Below are 20,546 nucleotides of genomic sequence, written 5' to 3' on the forward strand. Positions count from 1 at the left end.
TTGAATGAAACGCTTGACTGTTCGATGATCACGCTTCAGAAGCTTTGCAATTTTGAGACTGCTGCATCCCTCTGCAAGATATCTCACTATTTTTGACTTTTCTGAGCCTGTCAAGTCCTTCTTTTGACCCATTTTGCCAAAGGAAAGGAAGTTGCCTAATAATTATGCACACCTGATATAGGGTGTTGATGTCATTAGACCACACCCCTTCTCATTACAGAGATGCACATCACCTAATATGCTTAATTGGTAGTAGGCTTTCGAGCCTATACAGGTTGGAGTAGGACAACATGCATGAAGAGGATGATGTGGACAAAATACTCATTTGCCTAATAATTCTGCACTCCCTGTATACACTCTGTAAAATTACCAAAAAATGGAGGTTAGTTCATCTGCTGCATGTAATATAATTAAATGATCGATGCACTGAGAATTTCTTTATTATTCTACTGCATGACATTCATTTATTGAATGCCATCAAATTTTCTCTACTACTCTACTTGCTTTTTCCTCTTGGGAAGTTCGTCCTTCCCACTGTTGCTAAGTGTGTAGCAATTGGGTTGTGTGATTGTTGAGGGGTTTGCTTTCTAATATTGTAGAGTCTTGCAATTTAAAGCACCTCGGAGTAGCTGTTGTTTTGAGTTGGTGCTAGGTAAATAAAATTAGAATTGAAATTTAAAAGATCCAGAAGAGCAAGAGAAATCTCTGTATGCTATAGGACAGGGATGAAAGCCAGTGCTGAATAAGCATGTTTCTTGGGCCCCCAGACAATGCTGCATTAAAATCCGACTCTGTTCTGTTGTGAAAATCTGTGCATGGGCAAGACAGGAATGTTAAAGAACAATTTGTTTGGGAACACATTTATTGTTGCTTCTACAGGCAAAGTAAAACTATTGTGAAAAGAACAAATCACAGGTAAAACAAAATGGAAAAAATATATGCTTATAACTTTCACATTTGTGAAGGCACCATTAATGCTAGTGTATATATAATATAAATATTATGCAGGTTCTACAGCAGCACATGCTGTGATTCAGCTTCCACATCAAAATAATTAGCCTTTTTAGCATGACAAGGCCAAACCACATTCTGCATTAATGCCCTGTAGTTGCTGCTCAGCCACGTTGCAGCCATCCCTGCAGTCCAGACTTGTTACTCATCGAATACATTTTAGCTCATTATGAAATGGAAACTACAACAAAGAAGGTGCCAGACTGGTGAGCAGCTGAATTCTGACTCAAACAACAATGGGAAAACATCTTGCTTTCCCAAGTGGTCTCCTCACTTCCCAACAGTCTAACAGTCTCGGTAAAAGGAAAGATGATGCAACATAGTGGCAAACATGCTTCTGTACCAACTTTTTTGCATCACATTGCTGGTATCAAATTTCAAATGAGCATACGTGCTTTTGAAAAAAACAAAACAAAGTGATTTTACAATTCACTGCCTTTGATTCTTTTATGTACATTTTTCACAGTCATTGTTTTTGTAGATAGATATAAAATGTGTGTGTGTGTGTTTTATCGTATACATATTTAAAATGGCATTGTTGCTGCTGTCAAATGAAGAGGAAGATCGGAGTGCTTCTTTCTCCCAGTGCTCCCAGTGAACTGTAATAGGAGAGCGTTATTTCGTATTGATGTTACTCCTAACTTGGTTTAAACTTACTGTACATATTGTGATAACTGCCATAATGTGTCAAGATTGTACATTACTGTTTACCCAGATAACATTACTCTGTAACCATTCACTTGATTATCTGGTATGCACTGTCACAAATTAATTTTTTTTTGGTCTAGGAATGGGCTGGTGATGCTGTTTCTGGGGCAGAGCGTCTAGCACTTGGACTGTCAAGTTTGAGATTTTAGTGAATGAATGTCACCAGCCTGCATCAGTTTCACATTAGCCGTGAGCACAGCCAGTGAGAAACTGGTGGTTGTGGCCCCTTGTGATCCTCTTAGTGTCACCTTTGCTGCCAGTTTTCTCGTGTTGGTTGGAGATTTGCCTCATTTCCAATGAGGGCCTGAGTTTTTAAGGCATTTTTTTAAATGTATTTTTATAGTGTGGGTATTGAGAAATCCTTTGAGAATCATTGTGACTATGGGCCATACAAACAAAACTGACTTAATTAATAACTGGAAGTCAAAGTTATAATAATTTATCATACACTATTTATAGCATCAGTTTCCACACAGTTGTATAACTCTTCAGCTATATGTAAACATGTACAATTAAGAAAAAATGATGATAACGTCACACTACAGAAGAGCATATTTATCGTTGTCTGATGCATCAGAGGAATAAGGTGCTGACATCGCTTTAAGATTTTAAATGACAACACCTACCAGCATTTAATTTATTATATTGTTGTGTAAGGGTTGCTCAACAAAATGAAGGCGGATCTGTTATTCTGTCTCTGAATCTTTTTCTTCCTTTGCCTCTCATCTTCTGTCTGTTCCCCCTCTTGGTCTGCCTCACCTGGGTCATCCCACACATTCTCATTTCTCTTGTTATCCTAGGTTCTAATTTCAGTTGCTGCGGTAACCCTGCGGCTCCCTACACTTATGCCTCCTCCCTCATCTCTCTGAGCTCCTTGTTAAGTGTGGCAGAGCTGGTTAATGATTGTGTTTTATTTATATTTTTCCTCCGGTAGGGTTCCTTTTGATAGGGCACGCATGCCTTGACTCTTGAATAAGCCTGGCTTTATAGTATGTCCTGTATCTTCATTTTATTTCTTTCTCGCTTACTCGTTTGCTTTCTTTCTTGCCCTTTCTTTTCCTTCCTTTTTTGATTTGTAGCTGGCTGTCTTGTGTTTTCTTGTTTTTCTCATAACAGTTAGCTGTCAGTCGTGCAAGAAAACCGTCTCTCAAGGACACGAGGTGGACTCACTGCTAATGCAGTGCTGTACTCGGATGCAAACTAATTTGCTCAGTGTGCCTTGTATGATTGTTTAAACTTGATCTACATAAATGCAAACAGAGTTTCGTTGAGCTCTGAGTTCATGATTGGAGTTCAAAGAAACCTCCCGAAACAGATGAGAACCAATACCTGTAACTGGTATGGGTGCATGATATTCACTCCATAATTTATTTATTTTTTTTAAGATATCCAGTAATAGCTGTATTTTTCTTGCGCATTTGAGCCACTACTGTATTTTTCATTTACTTTTTTTGATACACTTATGCATGTTGGCATTTGCTGAGCATATGGAGTTTTTTCTGCTATGTTGAAATACTGACCTCTTCATTTGAGTTTCTTTATAGACTAGGGAAAGAATGGAAAGGCAGCCAGATATGCTGAGTAGGGGAGGTGGTGAGCAGCTGTTGTGCTGGGGTGGCTAGAAAACTTTCACAATGTTATGATGGCACAGTATCAAGCCAAGCAGTTCAGGTTGTTTTCACCAAATGTCCTCACTCACACACCTCAGGATGTTTAAAGTAGAACTCCTCATTGACAGTCTAACTGTAGCACAGCATGCTCCTTGCTGCACTGCTTGAGCTGATGTGCATCCTTCAGGCGCGGTGATGTGGTCTGTTTTACTAAACTACTGGTGTTTGATTTCTGAGTTATCCCTGAAGACCTAGCTCTTATCAGCAGTGATGATCCTTGACATAAATTTTGGTCTGTATGATACAGAACGTGACATGTACTTCCTGAGCATGTGCACTTGATTAGAATGGGACTTACAGTCAGTGACTTGAAAATGGTCAAAACCAAGGCCAATGGGGTATTGTCGTCACCATGCTGGGTGGGTGCCATGGACAATTAAGTTTGAATGTGAGAACAAAGAGATGTAGGAGCTTAAGATTGATGCTGTTGTTGTATCAGCTAAAAATCTGGGTTTGAATCTCAGTGACCTCAAAGTCAGAGTCAGAGGTCAAGTTTTCTGAAAATCTTGTGAATGCGATAACTGAAGAACACGGCGACGTAGGATTTTGAGGCTGAAGGGTAGCATTGGCGGTCTCCAGTATTTTTATTTATTTATTTTTTTTCTCCTCTCACATATGCTTTTTGCAGTTTACCAGTGTACTTCACTGATACATCTTTAATGCTTGATATATATTTGTATACCCACTGAAGTCCTGTTTTCTGCTTGCTTGGAGATGATTACACATTACTTCAACTCAAATATAAAAGATTAAATTGTCCTAGTGTGTTGTTCTTTTTTTTTTTTGATCTCAGCTAAATCTTACTAATTGTTAAAGTTAACAATTAGCAAAATGTACTTGAGTATAACTACTATAATCTTCAGCCCTATCTAATTAGTGTACTGACTGGCAAATGGTAAGATGCCAATGATCTGACTGACTGCATACCGACAGATAGCCCAGTTCACTTTAATACCAACCAGTACAATACTGTTCACATACTGTGTGACTGGACAGGTTCATGCTTGTTTATTGTCCAGCACTGCTTTCCTTTTTCTTCTATTGTTACATCTTCCATTCTTCACTGTGTCTGATTTTGTTCCTTTCACAGATATCTCTGGGTAACGGCACAAAAGTTGTTCGAGATATTTTATCGACAAAAAGTGACCAGACTAGAAACCAGAGTACTTTTTAATTTTTATTTTACTTTGGTAGCAACTCTTATGGGAATCATCATGGCTCTAGTTATGTAGTTAATGAGATCTCACTGTGAAAACTGCAACGAAATATTTGTGTTTGAAAATTCTTTTTGCAAATATGAAGAAAATGGCTCATCCAGACATGTCCAGCCTGCTTATCCAAAGTTAGAGACAGAAATCTAATTTGTTTTGACATCTGGATTTTGTGTTTGCGTTTTTGTCTGTAAAGACGTTCCTTGCTTTCTTTCTCCCTTACTCATTTTGTGTCTGCATGTATGCTTCCATTTATATCCATCCTTTTCCCCATTCATTACCATCTTAAATAACTTTTTACATATTTATTATGTTTATATATTTAACGTTTTTCTTTCTTTTTTTTTTTTTTTTTTCTTTTTTTTTAATGAGCGCTGTCTTATATGTTGTTTTTTAGGCTTGTCATTCTTTTTTTTTTATCTGCCTCCATCTCTAAGTCCATCGCTGTCTACTGTTGCCACCATCCTGGCATCTGCCAGAGCAGAGAAAGTCTCTCTGGTGCTTTTGATTGGCTGTTTAGAGATTGGAATGTGCCTGCCTGACACAAATGACTTCATTAGAGAGAGTGATAATCTCAGAGGGGGTCTTCACCAAAGGCATTCTTCAACAAAGGCCATTTAGACAAAAGACAAAACATTTGAAATGGTTAACGTGAGTAATTTCAAATGGCAGAACAGGCGAGGAAGATGAGTTTTAGTGCTAAAAGTTTGATAGTGGCAGGAGTGTTCTCAGAGATAGTGAAAGAGAAGGAGATGAATTAGGGAAGCTTCAATTCAGAGCATAACTGTTGGTTACGGTCCCAGATTTACTGTGAAGATCTGAAATGTCACTGTGTGTTTGTGTGTGTGAGAGAGTGTGTTTGTGTGCAAATGTGTGTTTGTGGTAGTCTAGCAGCTTTATCTGCCTGGCATTTCCTGTTTTCAGAACTGACTGTGGTACCAAGCAACATCTGATGACCCTCCAAAAGGCTCAGTGCTGCAGAGAATACTAAGGGGAACACTTGTAACCTTAACACAAATTAGAAAGGCTTAGATTTGGAGGGTGACTCACAAGGTTTTGTCACCTTTACTAACACCAGCAGTTATTTTGCAGCTGTTATCTTAATAGTTTCATGGGAATTTGGATTTGATTCTGCCAGTGCCAACTTTCCGTGAGCTCCCTTGTGCAGGTAATGAACTGATCTCAAATCAGGGTGCTGGCTGATTAATATAGATGATATGACACATTTCCAGCTGGGTGGTATCAGCTTTTGGCTGCAACTTTGCAGTCTCTTCCACTTCAGTGGTGCAAGGATAGAGGTTGGCATTTAGGTGTCAGGAGACAAACAGATATGTTCGTCTGCAGGCACCCAGCGCCCACCACTATCTCGACTGGGGTTCCTCCAAGTAAATACTGAAAATGTCAGCTCAAAATTACATTTAAGTTGAAACTTTTGAAATTTTAGCATTTTGAATGTCATATCTTTTTTTTTTTTTTTGAAAGAGAAAATGCCAAAAAAATTTATTGAAGCTACATTAACAAACCATACTTGTTACAAATGAAACATTCAGCTTTTTCATTATGCAAATGATCTAAAAATGAGAGCGAATATAGTTTGAAAGAATAGACCGATGCTTGTTTACCTGTCCTTTATTTCTCTGACATTTCTCTTTTAAAGGTTTATGCATCCTTGCTGTTAATGCTTAGTCTGACCAACAGTGTTTTTATCTGTTAGTGCTACCTGCATTTCCATTCTTCTTATCAGGGCTGCGGTTTGGCACTTTACCGAGTGAGATGGGTAATTTTCAGCCCTCGCTGTATAATATCTGTGCTCTTTAATGTATAGATAACAATGTGTAAAAGGTGAGAAGATCACTTTTGGATTTAAGAGTTGGTCCATCTTTTAGGAATTTAATGAAGAGCATTTAAAATTCTTCCTGAATATAAATGAGTGTATGCATGTGTGGGTGTCGGTGTGGGTATGTGTGTAAGCGTGGTAATTGGGAAGCAGAGTGACGTTGGGGCACACAAAGGAGCAACCCTTGTCGTACCATGTGTAACCGATGGATGGAACTGAACTTATTAGCACAACTACCTTTTCTTTTCTTTTACTGAAAAGAGCAACAGCAAAGCAATAAGACAGAGAGCACTGCATCTGTCTCCAAATCTCATCAATGGTCTGTGAGACTGCCTGGTTTCAGTATGTTTTTGTGAATTCTGTAGCTCTATTAAATAAAGAGAGGAATGAACTTTCTTAAATGGTTCATTCATCTCCTAGAATTACTTTGTTGACAGTTTATATTAAATCATACATTCAGATGTATTCTCTTATTGGATATAAAAAGTACCTGTGATTGTATAAATTTAGGAAGTACATTAGTACTAAGTGTATTTCTTTGTTCTCATCTGTAGGTACTTTAAAATACAGCCTCACGACTTGCTTCGGCTATTTCTTAAGAATTAACTCTTCTTGTTGATGTTAGTTTTTGGATTCAGGAAGCCAGTTTATTTGGTCGAGCTCACTGACACAGACTTGGGCAAATTCAAAACATAACGTAAGATGCAAGTGACTTGAGTCTCTGTGTGGCATTTCTTACTTGTCTGAGTCATTTTGCTCCCTTTAGACGATGTAAAATGATACTTCTGAGATGCCCAATCAGCAGGGAATTGTATCACTGACGATCCAAAAACGTCACTATTGGAGAAAAAATATGTTTTGTGATGTTATACTACTGTGATTAAGAGTCACAAGAGAAAGTATTGCTAGTATTAGTAGTTACTTACTAGTAACTACTAATACTGTTGGAGAAATCGAGAGAAATGCTGTGCTGTTTGTTTTAATTCCCCCATTTCATTTTCCAGGTTTTGTTATTGGTTTCTTGTATTGATCTACTTTTGGAGTTGATCCATATTTGGATTTGAATCTAGGAATTTTTGGGAAGAAATCTTTAGGGATGAGATAAAATCAGTCATATTGGATCACATCAAATTGATACAGGAAGGATTAGAAGACGTGTGTTGTTTTTTGTTGTTGTTTTGAAGAAAATTGAAACACAAGTCATCCAGATATCTTTCTGGGACTCAAATCATTCATGGTTTGGCAGTAGTTTTCAGCCTTGGTTGAGCTACACGGTCTTGGACAGTTTTTGTTAACATTTGTTGAATTGTTCTTGGGCCCCAATTGTACTGCTTTCCATTGTTATTTTGTGAGGACAGTCTCAAGAAAAGATTACCCTGACCATTGCTTATGGTGACCCTGTACTTTTAACTGCCTGCTTCAGTGGTTGGTCCTGAATGGTCTCTATTGTTCACTTCTTCAGCCAGAAGGAGATTAGAGATGACATCTGGTAAGAAGCAGGAATATTGTTCCCCAAGGTAAAGACGAGTGGTAGTGTGAGAGAATCCCAGCGTTGACCATTGATGACATTAGAGCACCCTTGATCCCAATATTGCTGCACAGTGATGTGACAGTATGACACATTAAGCGAACAGTTGAACTTAATTGGCTCCTTGTGTGTGGGTGTGTTGGTGTGTATCCAACTGGGATTTATGTCCTTTGTAATGCTAATGGAAAGACAGCAGTAGGGATAGATGTACTTCACAAAAAAGACGTTCATACTTTACATTAATATTTGCTTCATTGATGGTTTTCACAGATTTTTTTTTTATTTATTTTTTTTTGTGTGAGAGCAATACAAGAAGAAAAGATAAATTGGTGAATGGTCAGTGGCACTTGGTATTTTCTTTTTTCCCCCCCAATCCAATATCAGTGGATTCACATGATGTGTTGTCATTGTTCTTTTACTCTGCAGACACACGGCTCTGTTGAGGATGACATCCCACAAATTCAGTAACTTGTGCTGCTGCCGGCACAGTTCGTCATTATAATTGTTGGAGAGTAAGGAGGGAATGGTAAGGAGGAAATAAATGGAAAAAACGGCAGAAAATCTCATTGTGCCTGAAATTGCTTCCTTCCTACACCACTGTTTCTATATAGTAAATATTTTAAGCTCTCTGTAGTTTACTGTGAGATTTTGGAATCATTACTGTATATGTAGCCCACCACTGTTATCTTAAAATCGCTAGCAAACCCCTGAATCTGCATTTTTTTTTTCCTCTGAAAGAGGATTATTTGTAGCTTTATGGTACTTAAAAGTATAATTGTCTTGAATAATTGTTATTGAATTCAAACTCAAAGCTACTAAATGCAAGCATAGGCAGCCATTCTAGACAGAGCACCATAGTGAACATTGTTAAGGATAATGAAATTATTCCTTGCTGAAATTAAATCTTATGAGTGTTTGGAGATGCACAAAGTTGCTTGGATTTCAAGCCATAATTAAAAGGGAAACAAAAAATGGAAAGTGGGTGGACATTCATAGTGTGCTATGGTCTTAACTTTAATACCTTGAGTTTTAACAATGTCATGAAATCTGTAAATCAGTATTACACAGTAGTTATTAGTACTTTATCAAGTTTGTAGGAATAGTTCAGGCTGTATATTTTATCAGATATTCAATACTCCTTGTAGTTTACACAATGCTGCATTTGGAGGTCTGTTAAGTTTTGTTTCATTATACATGACATTCTGTGCTATGCTACATGGTTCTGTGAGTATATAGTCACCTGCCACTTTATTAGTTGCACCTTTTTAAATTGCTCTTTTACTTAAATAACTAATCGACCAGTCACCAACAGCGTGTAGACATGATTCAGACAACCCAGGGAAGTCTAAACCGAGCATCAGAATGGAGGACAAAGTGATTTAAGTGACTTTGAATGTGTCATGGTTATTGGTGGCAGACTGGCTAGTCTGAGTATTTCAGAAAATGCTGATCTCCTGGGAAGTTTCCACACAACATTCTCTACGGTTTACAGAGAAGGGTATGAAATTGAGAAAATATACTGTGGGCAATAGTTCTCTGGATCAAAATGCCTGTTTGACATCAGAGTTCACAGGAGAAAGGTAGTTTGGCCACTCTCCTCTGAACTTGAGACAGACTCTGTCACTCACAAACTCACTCATCACCCCCAAGGTATGCAGAAGAGTGTGTCTGAATGCACAAGATATCAACCCTTGAAACACATGGACTACAGTACCAGGAGACCACACTGGGTGCCATTCCTGCCAGCTAACAACAGGAAACACAGGCTAATATTTGCATAGACTCGCCAAAATTGGACAATAGAAGAATGCAAAAGTCTCAGATTTTTGGTGGTAGGGTCAGTAAATGCTGTAATCATCATCATGGATCAATCCTGCCTTCCATCGGTGGTTTAGTGGGATATTTTTGATGACAGGCTTTGGGGCTGTTAGTACCAATTGAGCATCGTTTAAATGCTACAGTCTGTCTTGAGTATTGTTGCTGACCATCTCCATCCCTTTATGACCCGAGTGTAACCATCTTCTGATGGGTGCAAATGGCTCAAACTGGTTTCTTGAATATGACCGTGATGGCCTCCACAGTCCATAGATCGTACTGGTAATTGGAGATTTGGATCATGGATGTGTAGCTGACAAATATTTATAAGCTATTGTGTTAATATGTACCAAAATCTCTGAGGAATGCTTCCAGCATCTTGTTGAATCTGTGCCATAAATAATTAGGGAACCCGTTAAGGCAAAAGGGGTCCAGTATTTGTAAAGTGTACCTAACAACGAAGTGGAGAGTAATTCAATATATAGGTTTTGTTTTTATTGAATTTGTTTTATGTGGGATACAATTTAATAGTCCCCGTTTACTAATTTTCAGGCCTACTCCAAGTTTCTCATTTTGCATAATGCTTTGGTCCAGAAAAGCTGAAACCTGTTGGCATACAAAGGAACTGACAGAGTGCATACATGATGTCCAACACCCTTTGTGAAAAGAGAAGGATAAGAAGAGATTAGACAAACGAAGGGGATAAAGATAGAGCTAAAGACAGGCTTTGTTTTTGGTCCCCTTATGAGCCAGGGATCCTGCTAATTACCAAGCTCTCTGGTCCTTGCTAAATGTGTTTGAAATCCACTGGATGCAGATAATTGAGCTGGAAATGTGTTACATGACAAAGTCATGCTGAAGGACAACCACTAAAAAAGGCCTCCTCTCCATCGTTTTCTCTGTCAGGCACACTTTTGAAATAAAACTTTCTCAAATGATTCATTCCACAGTGTTTATCTTTGTTGTTTGTTGAGATTAAAGCTTAGGGGATGCTTGAACCACCTTTTGTGATTAGCTATAGTCAAAACAGAGACAGGTCAGTGGTGGACGTGTCTGTGTTTTCTTGTTGCTGAATAATTGCTTTTAGTTTTCAATTTAGGGATTTGAGCTTTTTAAAATCCCTCACATCATCATAGCAAAGCAAAAGACTGTTTTTATAGCCACAGGCTGGGTGTGTCCATCTATGCATCTCAAGTTTTTTTTTTTTTTCTCAGCTAAACAGTGTCTTGTACTTGAGTTTTTGTATAGCCTAAGTCTCAAATTGATTTCGGTGCTTCATATAAAAATTGATTTACTGACTTGGATACATAGATCCTGGGCAGAGATCAGCCTCCCCCGAGAATGTTGGAGTAAAGTGAAAACAAGGTGAAGAGAGACTCCCTGTCGTTCCATTTGCATTTTAATTATAAATTGCATCATTGCACCGAGTGCGGTAACAAATCAACTCTGCCTCTCTCCATTCACTCCTCCCTTTTGCTTCAAGCTCAGCTCACTTCACAAGACTGAAACTTCGTGCGGAGATCCTCTGCTGGGCAGAAATTAAAGAGGGAGAGTTATATGTAAGAGAACAGTTGGTGAAGCTGAATGAAGCCTTGCCTCAGTGAGTGTATGAAAACGTTATACAAATAATGTTTGTATCAGTTTAGTTTAGAAGAAATACATTGCCAAAAGAAGATTTTTGTTTCAATAGTAAGACAGACTTTGCTTTGGGCACTGGAAAAGAAGACGGAGAAAAACCTGTGGACTTGCTGCAGCCAATATCATTTTGTCATTTAAAAAGCTTTTCTCTCTTGTTATCTTGGCAACATGGGCCCACTATGATTTGATGTCTGTCTCAGAGTATATAATAATTTTAATTTTTTCAGGGCTGAAATTTTCTCAGCTGGTTTGACTGTTTCTGCTGTGTGTCTTTGTATGTGTTTGTTTGTAGGTGTCTACGCTTAGTAGGAGTATTAGTTTGTCACTTGTGTTGTCAGTAAGTATATAGAGCTAATTGATCACACTGGAGAAGTGTACAAGGACAAACTGTGTGAATGCAGACTGAGAGGCTTGAGATGTGGCCCATAAAAATCCAGCATAGCATGGCACATTTACAGGGGTTGTATTTCCGTACCACTTGCAAAAGGTACCCCATATGTGAGAGAAGTCCTTTATCTTTCCTGCAGATTTGACTGATAAAAATGTTACATTGGAATGGTTTCTATCAGAGTTTGCATACTGGCAATATTCTTTTCCCATATTTTGCAAACAGATTAATTTGCATTTTTCTAATCCTAAAAGGCAGAAAAGCAGTTGGCATGTGTAAGGAAGTATACCAAGCCATTCACTTTCATATATTTATTCACACGTTGCATCTTTGTGTGGGGAAAAAATGGGAACTTTGAACAGACCGCAGGTGTTTTGACACACACAATTTGAATAGTGTTGGGGAAAATCAAGAGGTTTCCCATTCTCGCATATAGTACTGTGCAAAAAATCTTGAGCCACCACTCGTAAAGTAGTCTTGAGTTCTCCAGTTTTTCTTTCATTTTTAAAGGTGGGAAATGGGTAGAAAACTGAGGTATACCAAATTACACAAGAATTTATCTGAAAATTGGTGGCCTTATGAAGTGACATGTTTCAATCAGTCATGGTTTGGCCTCCTCAGAGCCTGGACATGAGCACGCAACATTGAAGCGGCGTGGGATCAGCGTGACAGAGAATGGAACAAAAGGCAGTCGGCATGCAAAGAAGTACTTTTGCAATGTCCTTCAAGAAGTCTGGAGAACTATTCCTGAAGACCACTTAAAGAAATTAGAAGAAAGCTTGGCTTAGAGAGATCAGGCTGTGCTGAAAAACAAAGGTGGACATACCACTTTTTTGCTACACTGCATAGCATGAGATAGTTGGCTATAGATTTGAACTACTGTTTGATTTAGACAAGGTTTGCTACCTTTCTAGAGTATATAGGATGCAGGAAACACAATGTACACTTTACACTAGGGAGCTGAGAGGGTAAAAACCATCTAGTAACTTTTCCAACTGAATCAGATGTTTACATTCTCACCTACAGGTTTGCCCGACCTGTAATTCATGTGTAAATTCTGGACTGCATTGCATGTGTTAAAACTTCTCAAGTCGTTTTAACTGTAGTTTAAATTGTGTGCAAGCTGCTCTTTATATAACCTTTATGTGGACTTGAGTCATGTAGCAGCTGGTCTGCTCTGCAACAGAAGAGCAATGGAGAGATTTGGTAAAGATCAGAATATGACGGAGAAGTGGGAGGACTTAAGAGAGGATGATGGAAAGGGCAAATGCTGCCAAAATATTCTTTTCTTGTCTTTTCAGCCTTACTATTACATTAGATGCGCAGACGTACTGGGCTACTTGTATATTACACCGACAGGAGCTGCTCAGCCATGGAAACCCATGACATGAAGCTCCAAGCAAATGTTTTTTGTGCTGATGTTGATGCCAGAGGAGGTTTGGAACTCCTCCAGTTTGGAAGATTTGACTTCACTTACTGTATTGAAAATGTAATTATTTCGTGGTATGACTATAGCAAACACTGTGACGTACTTACAGTACATACACTACATACAGTACATGCATCGGTATGTTATGTGTTGCAGTACAGCTGGGGATATATTTTGAGCTAAGCTATCTCATTTTATTTGCTAGCATTATAGTAGTTTTGTTATCTTAGCTGCAAGTAATACCTTTCTCGTTTGAAATCATCTAAAGTAGAAAATGCCACGTGAATTAGTAGATCTAAAGCAAGGTATGTGGTAAGGCATGGTTGCTCAGTTTTATAGCAGTCTTGAGAAGGATTAAGAGAAGTGAAAACGGAGAGTTTAGGTGATTTAAAAAGGGGAGAGAGAAGGAAGCTGTGAGAAATGGAGAGTGAGAGAAGACGACTGGTGATATGGAGAGGGATAGTGATGGTGTTTCGCTGGAGTTTGCTCCACGGTTCAGGGAGGACCTCTGTCTCTGCCAGTGCCTCTTAATCCATCACACCTCCTGCGGTCCTGGATCCGACACACTCCAGCGTCTTCCCAACCCGCTGACGAATTCATGCTCAGCTCTGTCATGCATGTGTGCCCACTGTTCCTGGCCTTCTCTTATCCCTGTTTTCACTCTTTTTCTTTCTCTGAGTGAATGTCAGGGCTATCAGCACTGCCTCGGGCAAGATGGACAGACACTGTTTTACAGTGTTTTTATACATGCTCCACATCTAGACTTGTTCTTTCTCTCAACACTGAGAGGCTTTTCTCCTTCCCTTTTCATGTTTTGCCTGCCAGTGTCTCCTGCAGCAAGCTCACATATTTTCAGTGTTCTTGCCCTTAATTTCTGCTACAAATCCAGAATCTCTCATAACGAATATTTGGGATATCTTCCTTTTTTATGATCCATGTGCATGTACTTATTTGACAGGATGTGCACCTCCAGCCATCTGTCTGTGGGTTTTAGAAATGAGGGTCGGCTACTTTAATTGATCAATCTTGCTAACCCCCCAGATGGATCTGCACATACTGCCTAAGCTTTTTATGAAATCTGACGTTATAATGAACAGGCTTGATTAACCCTCTGTCAGACTGCTCACCAGAGCTGGAGGAAAGAGAATTGTGGTGGTGATAGAAGAACATGGCCTGGCTCTAAGCTGTGGAAAGATGAGCTAGCATGTGGGCATTTGATTTACGTTCAGAAATGCGTCACACATACGTTGAAGTCTGCAGCACTTTGTCACTTAACCTCAGTTTTCTGGCAGGTTTTCAGTGTTTGTAGTCTGTCCCTCTCAACTCTGCAGCCCGTCTGTGTACCTCACAGGTTTGCTCTGTGCCTGTTGTTGCACAAGGTGACCCTCTAAACACTCCAGGATCCCTGCTGTGATTCTGGCTTTTCTTTGTAGCGGCCAAATTACGCACCTCCACCCCCTGTCCACCTGGTGGCGATGTCTCAGCACCTTCCCACCTGTTTCTCTGAGGGAGAGGATAGTAGGTAACTTAATATTTTTGACATTTCCATTTTATTTTCCGTGTGACAGGCTAATTGTGTATTGATGTGTGTTTGTGTGCTTGCATGTAGAATGTGTTTTTCCTTTTCTTTTGTATAATGAATATATTTTCTGTTTTTGAGACTCTGCGATAGCTGTAATGAATTCCAGAAGGCTTTTTGTTGTTTTGTTCTGTCACTCCTATTTCACAGTAGACCAGGTTGCTTGAAGTCCCTGCCATATGGTCATACTGAAGGATTTATTGGATAAACTTAACCTTTTCATACAAAAACATTGCTATAACTCTACATAACTTATGTAACCACAATAGGATCCGTTTATCTTTAGAATGGCAATATATTGTAAAGTTAGAGTAGGTGACATTAGATTATGTTGGAACAAGTATTCATTTTAGAATATGAACACCACCTACACTTGTGTTCATAATCCAAAAACTCGTGGTGATGGTAAATGTAGATTGTAATTTTTCAACAGCGACATTTTATATGTAGGGATAGTAAAGCTAAATATTTTTTCTGCATGTGTTTTTGCTACTATTTAGCCATGACAGCAGAAGCAGCATAAAGAGAAAATGTGCAATGCAGCAGTGGTCCCTGGCTGTAACTATCAGTTAATTAGGTGAAGTATTACACTGAAACAGGTACCCTACTGGACTGCCAAGAATGTTATGTTAGGACGACTGGCTCTGTAGCCACAGTCACCGGCGTAATTGCAAATTATTGATCTGTGAAGATATTATAGGCTGATGATCCAACCTGCTGAATATTATACAGGTTCACCTCCTGCAGCTCCCACCATGGTATGAATATGTTACCTCTTAGGTGCCATGTGGTATTTGCAACCAGGATGTTAGAATCAGATTTTTGGGTCTTGTGGGTTATAAGGCAAAACCTCCATTGACCGGTTTTGTTTTGATAAAGCCTGCAGGTACTAGATCGGATTAGAATGTCAGGATTTTGGAGACCAAGTCAACATTGTGTCATGTTTGTTGACTCATTCTAGCAAAGTTTTTTTTTTCTGTTTCTTTCTTTCTTTCTTTCTTTCTTTCTTTCTTTTTTTCTGTTTCTTTCTTTTTTTCTGTTTTTGCTTGCTTGCTTGCTTGTCCAGTGCATTGTACTGCAGGCCGTTGCCAGTGACATTGCTATGGGAATGTGATCATTTGCAAGGATGTTTAGGGGGTGCCTCATGTCAAATAACATCCAAGTAAATATCAGGATCTGAAGTTTCCCAGAACATTACACTTTCAGTGGTTTTAGCATTATGGCTGTTCAGTCTAATTGAAGAAACAATATGAGCAAATGTTCTTTGTCAAAGATGTTTTTTGTTTGAGTTTTATAGTTTGTCTAAAAGAACACAATCTGGGAGAAGTCAGGCTAACAATTCAGAGAAAATTACAACTGATGTATGCTCTGTCAGCCCAGCAGCTTAACAATGTGCACTCTCCAGCATTTCTATGCATGAGCTTCTTCTTTCGGCTGCTCCCTTTAGGGGTCACTGCGGTGGTTCATCTGCCTCCATCTCACCCTATCCCGAGCATCCTGTCACATCAACCTTCTGAATATCCTCCTTGACCACATCCATGAATCTTCTCTGTCGTCTTCCTCTTTTCCTCCTACTTGGCAGCTCCATATTCAACATCTTTCAGCTCCTTTCCTTAGTGTCCAGCCTCACATAGAAATCACTACACACCTTTTCCTTTCTCTTTGCCACCTGGCCTCCCAATACTCTGTCTACTTTACTCGTCCTCCTGACTATCCCTCTTGTTTCTTTGCTAACCCTTTGAATGCTTTCCTGTACCTCCTCATTCAAACCCAAGTCTCCTTTTCTCTGTCCACAGGGTACACCTTCTTAGCAAATTACCTTACCACTTCAGCTGTACTTTCCCAGTCCTCCCTACCTTTTGTCACCCTATGTTCCTGCCTCTTCCTGAAATACGTGTTCACCTCATCCATCCTTTTCTCTGCCATCTGTACTTTACTTTTCTCTTTTTAACACTATATCTATCTAACACCACATCATCACACCTGTTCCTTTTTACTCGCATTTCTTCATCGAAGAACATTCAGCATCAACGCTTCAGTTTCCACCTTTAAACTCATGATCCTGGCTGATATTCTCCTCACCTCTACGACATTCTTCACATTATCCAGTTCTCTTCCTATCTACACCATGGTTGTTAACCTGTGCATCAACGGATCCTGCATGGAAATCTTATTGGTGATCTACACGTTTTATCTGGCAAACCCAAGCAAGTCCAGTTAAATGATTGGAAATGTTTTAAATATCAAATGTCTGGCAAACTTGGCTTTTCTTTGATACTGTTAAGATTTTTTTAGAAGGGCCAATAAATATTTTAATCTGCAATGAAGTAAAGATAACACTCCAACAGCTAGCCATATTGAAAGTAAACAAGCTAAATATGCATTGTTCTCACTGACACTGAGGTTGGGTTGGGAAGGCTGTGCAAGCGATGTGCATCACCAGCTATTCAGATTGTCACAAGCACAGATGGAAAAACAAATGAACAGAAATGTGTCCTCGAGTGTAAATATGCATTGTAAGCGCTTCACAATATCAGATTTGCAGATGGAGGTAACATATGCGCAGAATATGCTATCACCACGTAAAATTTACAGATGGAGTGAATATCGCAGCACAGGAATTATTACACCATGAGCCGAGTGTCATGTATTGACTTAGTATGTAACATGTTAGTGATGTGGTACCGGTATACCGTGGGGCTGTAACAGCCTGGACAGCTGGTGGCCTCTAGCTCTCATCCTGATGGCAGAGGCAGACGCAGCATCACCTCGCTTACCTCTTGTTTATGCAGAAGAAGTTGAATCTATCTGTCTTTTGGTTTGTCAGAGTCTCTTCCCTGGCGTGTTGAAGTATGTGACAGAGAGATGGAGAGAGATGGTGACTGGACTGGTAGAGTGAGAGCAGACTGTCTTTCTGTAATGAATATAAATGGGCTCCAGGTCTCACTCTCCTCATCTGGCCTACCTTTCTGAAAGCAGCCATGGGATGAGAATGTGGGTTGAAGTTGGCCCATCCTCCTTTACTCCTTTTGCTACACAGTCAAACCTTCTGCATTATACATACAGAAAACAGAAGATCAAACTTGTTTTGTGCCATGCCTTTTTTTTGCCGGCTGCATTTTGGTTTTAAGGTGTCATTTGAAAGGGGCATCTTGAACATAATCTTCTGCAAGGTAAAAGGTAAAAAATGACAACATGCCCTAAGGAAGCACACAAGTTACACTTATAACCCAACATAGCACTGAATTCTGATCTGTAGGGTACATTTATTCTGCTTATGTAGTTTGTAAACTATTTCTTTTTCTAATTATTCACTGTCTGTAGTCCTGAAATGTAAAAAAACTGAGGAAATTCTAATGTCAAAGAGCTGATAAATTGTTGTATATCATTTAAGATTAAGTGTGTGTTGAGAGACATTAAGTGTAAGTGTGTGGAGAGACATAAACCATTTTGACACTTATGTGAATGTAAAGTAAGAACATTTGTTAAAACATGACTTCTTGAAATGAACCATAGGTTAAAAAATGAATGGTTGCAAGAGGTTTTAGTGCTGAGGTTGTTGTGCAGAAAATCAGGAATGATGTGTCTTGTCAGTCAAGATGTTGTGATAATGACATTTTCAATAAAGATATGCAAAAACTGATGTTAAAGGACAGGAGTGCAGAACATTTTCTCTTTTCTACTGTGCACTTTGTTTTTGATTAAACTGTAATTATTGTAAGTGCAGAATGGGTTAAAACCAGAGTGGCAACATCCAAGACTATAATAAGGCTCATGCAGAAGTGCCAGAAACGGTTCCTCATTTCCAGTTACTCAAATGATGACAAATTGCTCTGAAGATGAGTCCCCATGGACTTCTATGCTAAAATGCCCAGAAATGAAATTTTTTTTTGCAACAGCTGTTCAGGGGCAAACTTTTAAATAACTCCCCTGTACAAATTTTTGTGAACATTTAACCTTTAGCATTATTTTTTCATGACTAACAGTCGCCTAGCGTTAGCAGGTTTCTGTGACTGTGATGTAGTCCATCAGTCCATCGCAGCACTGTTAACCAGGCTCTGTAGTTTTATCTTGTAACTTAACAGTTACAAAAAAAACCCAAACAAACAAAAAAGGAGAGCCAATGCCACAATGCTAAAACTGAGTCTTCGAAATGGCAGTTTACAAACCAGGTGGTGACATCTTTGTGACTCAATTCATTTTTATATGGCCTGTAAATTGGATGTGGAAACCATGCAGAAAATACTTTGGTGAGCTTGTGACATTAGTTTTTCAGATTTAAAAATAGAACCTCTTACTTTAGTGGAGGTTCAATACAACAATAGCCCTCAAAAATTGTAGTGGTAAAGAAGGACAGGTCATTTAGTCTTCACAATGCAGTATCCCTAGCACAGCGTTTGTATGCTTTTGTTACAGAATAGTAAACTGTTGTCTAGTTCTTTAGTTTGCTGTATTTGCAGGCAGAGAAATTTTGATGTATACTCTTCAGAATCTGAACTTTCTTGCTGTCCTTCTGCATTGCTCTCTCTCTCTTTCTAAGCACTTCTTATCCTCATCCTAATTTTCACTGCTTTTTATCCAACCTTGGAAGTGCTGATGGCTACCAAGTAGCTGCAAAAAATTCTTCAGTGCTTATCTGAACCACAGCACCTCGATTACCTCTTTCCTTTGTCTTTTAATTGCCTTTGGGAGAGCACAGTCTTTGTGCCTGCCATACACTGTAATGTGATAATATTTATTTTCCCTACATCATATGCATTATCACCTATTAGCCATTCCTTTCGTTCACACCGTCATCTTCAGATTCCTGTGACAAATGAACTGTCTGAAGACTCCTGAGGGAGTCCTATGATTAGCACGCATCTCCTCCGTCTCTCAGTTGTTATTGTTGCTTTTCTCCTACTGCTTTGCTCTTGATGTTTGTCATGAAAAACAAGGAAAAAAAAACATCCCAAGCTTTTTGCTGGTTAAGTGTCATCTGGGTGTATTTAGAAAGCTGTGAGGCTGTTAGCAGTGCTGCCAGTGTTGTCATGTTTTCTTAAATTGATTTCCTGTGATTACTAGGCATTCATGGTGCTCTTTAAGGGACATGATACAAGAAAGCCACTTGGTAAATTGCGCTTTGAATACACTGTGATACAATACCAGAATGATGACACGAGGAAACACACACGCATGTAAAAAATCACCCTCGCTCACTCGTATAGACTGTAATTAATTGCCAGGAAGCCTCAGGTAATTTAAATTGCAAATGAGTACAGCTTTTTTTCTCCCGACTTTTTTTTTGATTAATATTTTATTGTTTTACTGAGCGAAAATGCCACCAGTGTTTTCATCAGATACAAGTGGCACAAAAGAAGAAAAGGGGGCACTGAATTGAGATGATCAGATTCAGGCGTTAGCTCTAAACATTAATTAAGTTGTCTGGTTCTAGAGCCGGTGAGGTCTGCGTGTCGCCTCTTCTGTTTCCAATCCACTCACCAAGAGACAGAGGTTCCTCTTACCTTTTTACCCCTTTCCTTCCCTTTTTTTTTTTTTTTGTCTCTCTGGATTCTTGGTCCAGTACTGTTTCTGCCAAGTTTTCTTAGGTCCTAAACTTCTCTTTCAATCAGACACTAATTAAGCAATGGAGTGGAAGGGTTTCTCTGGCAGGAGATCAGGAGGACTTGCAGGTTGAGTGAGAAAAGCCAGATCTTGAGACCTTGATGACTTAGGTATGAAATTTGTGGAGA

At 39.1% G+C, this 20,546-nt stretch overlaps 1 protein-coding gene across 1 annotated transcript in view; it reads left to right on the forward strand.

Annotated features, from left to right (window-relative positions):
• spop (speckle type BTB/POZ protein) overlaps positions 1-20,546 on the forward strand; it is a 99,406-nt gene that overhangs the window by 25,123 nt on the left and 53,737 nt on the right. The window lies entirely within an intron of this gene.

This window comes from Perissodus microlepis, chromosome 4 (genome assembly GCF_051167445.1).
Source record: "Perissodus microlepis isolate ML-2025 ecotype Zambia chromosome 4, ASM5116744v1, whole genome shotgun sequence".
Classification (NCBI taxonomy): Eukaryota; Metazoa; Chordata; class Actinopteri; order Cichliformes; family Cichlidae; genus Perissodus; species Perissodus microlepis.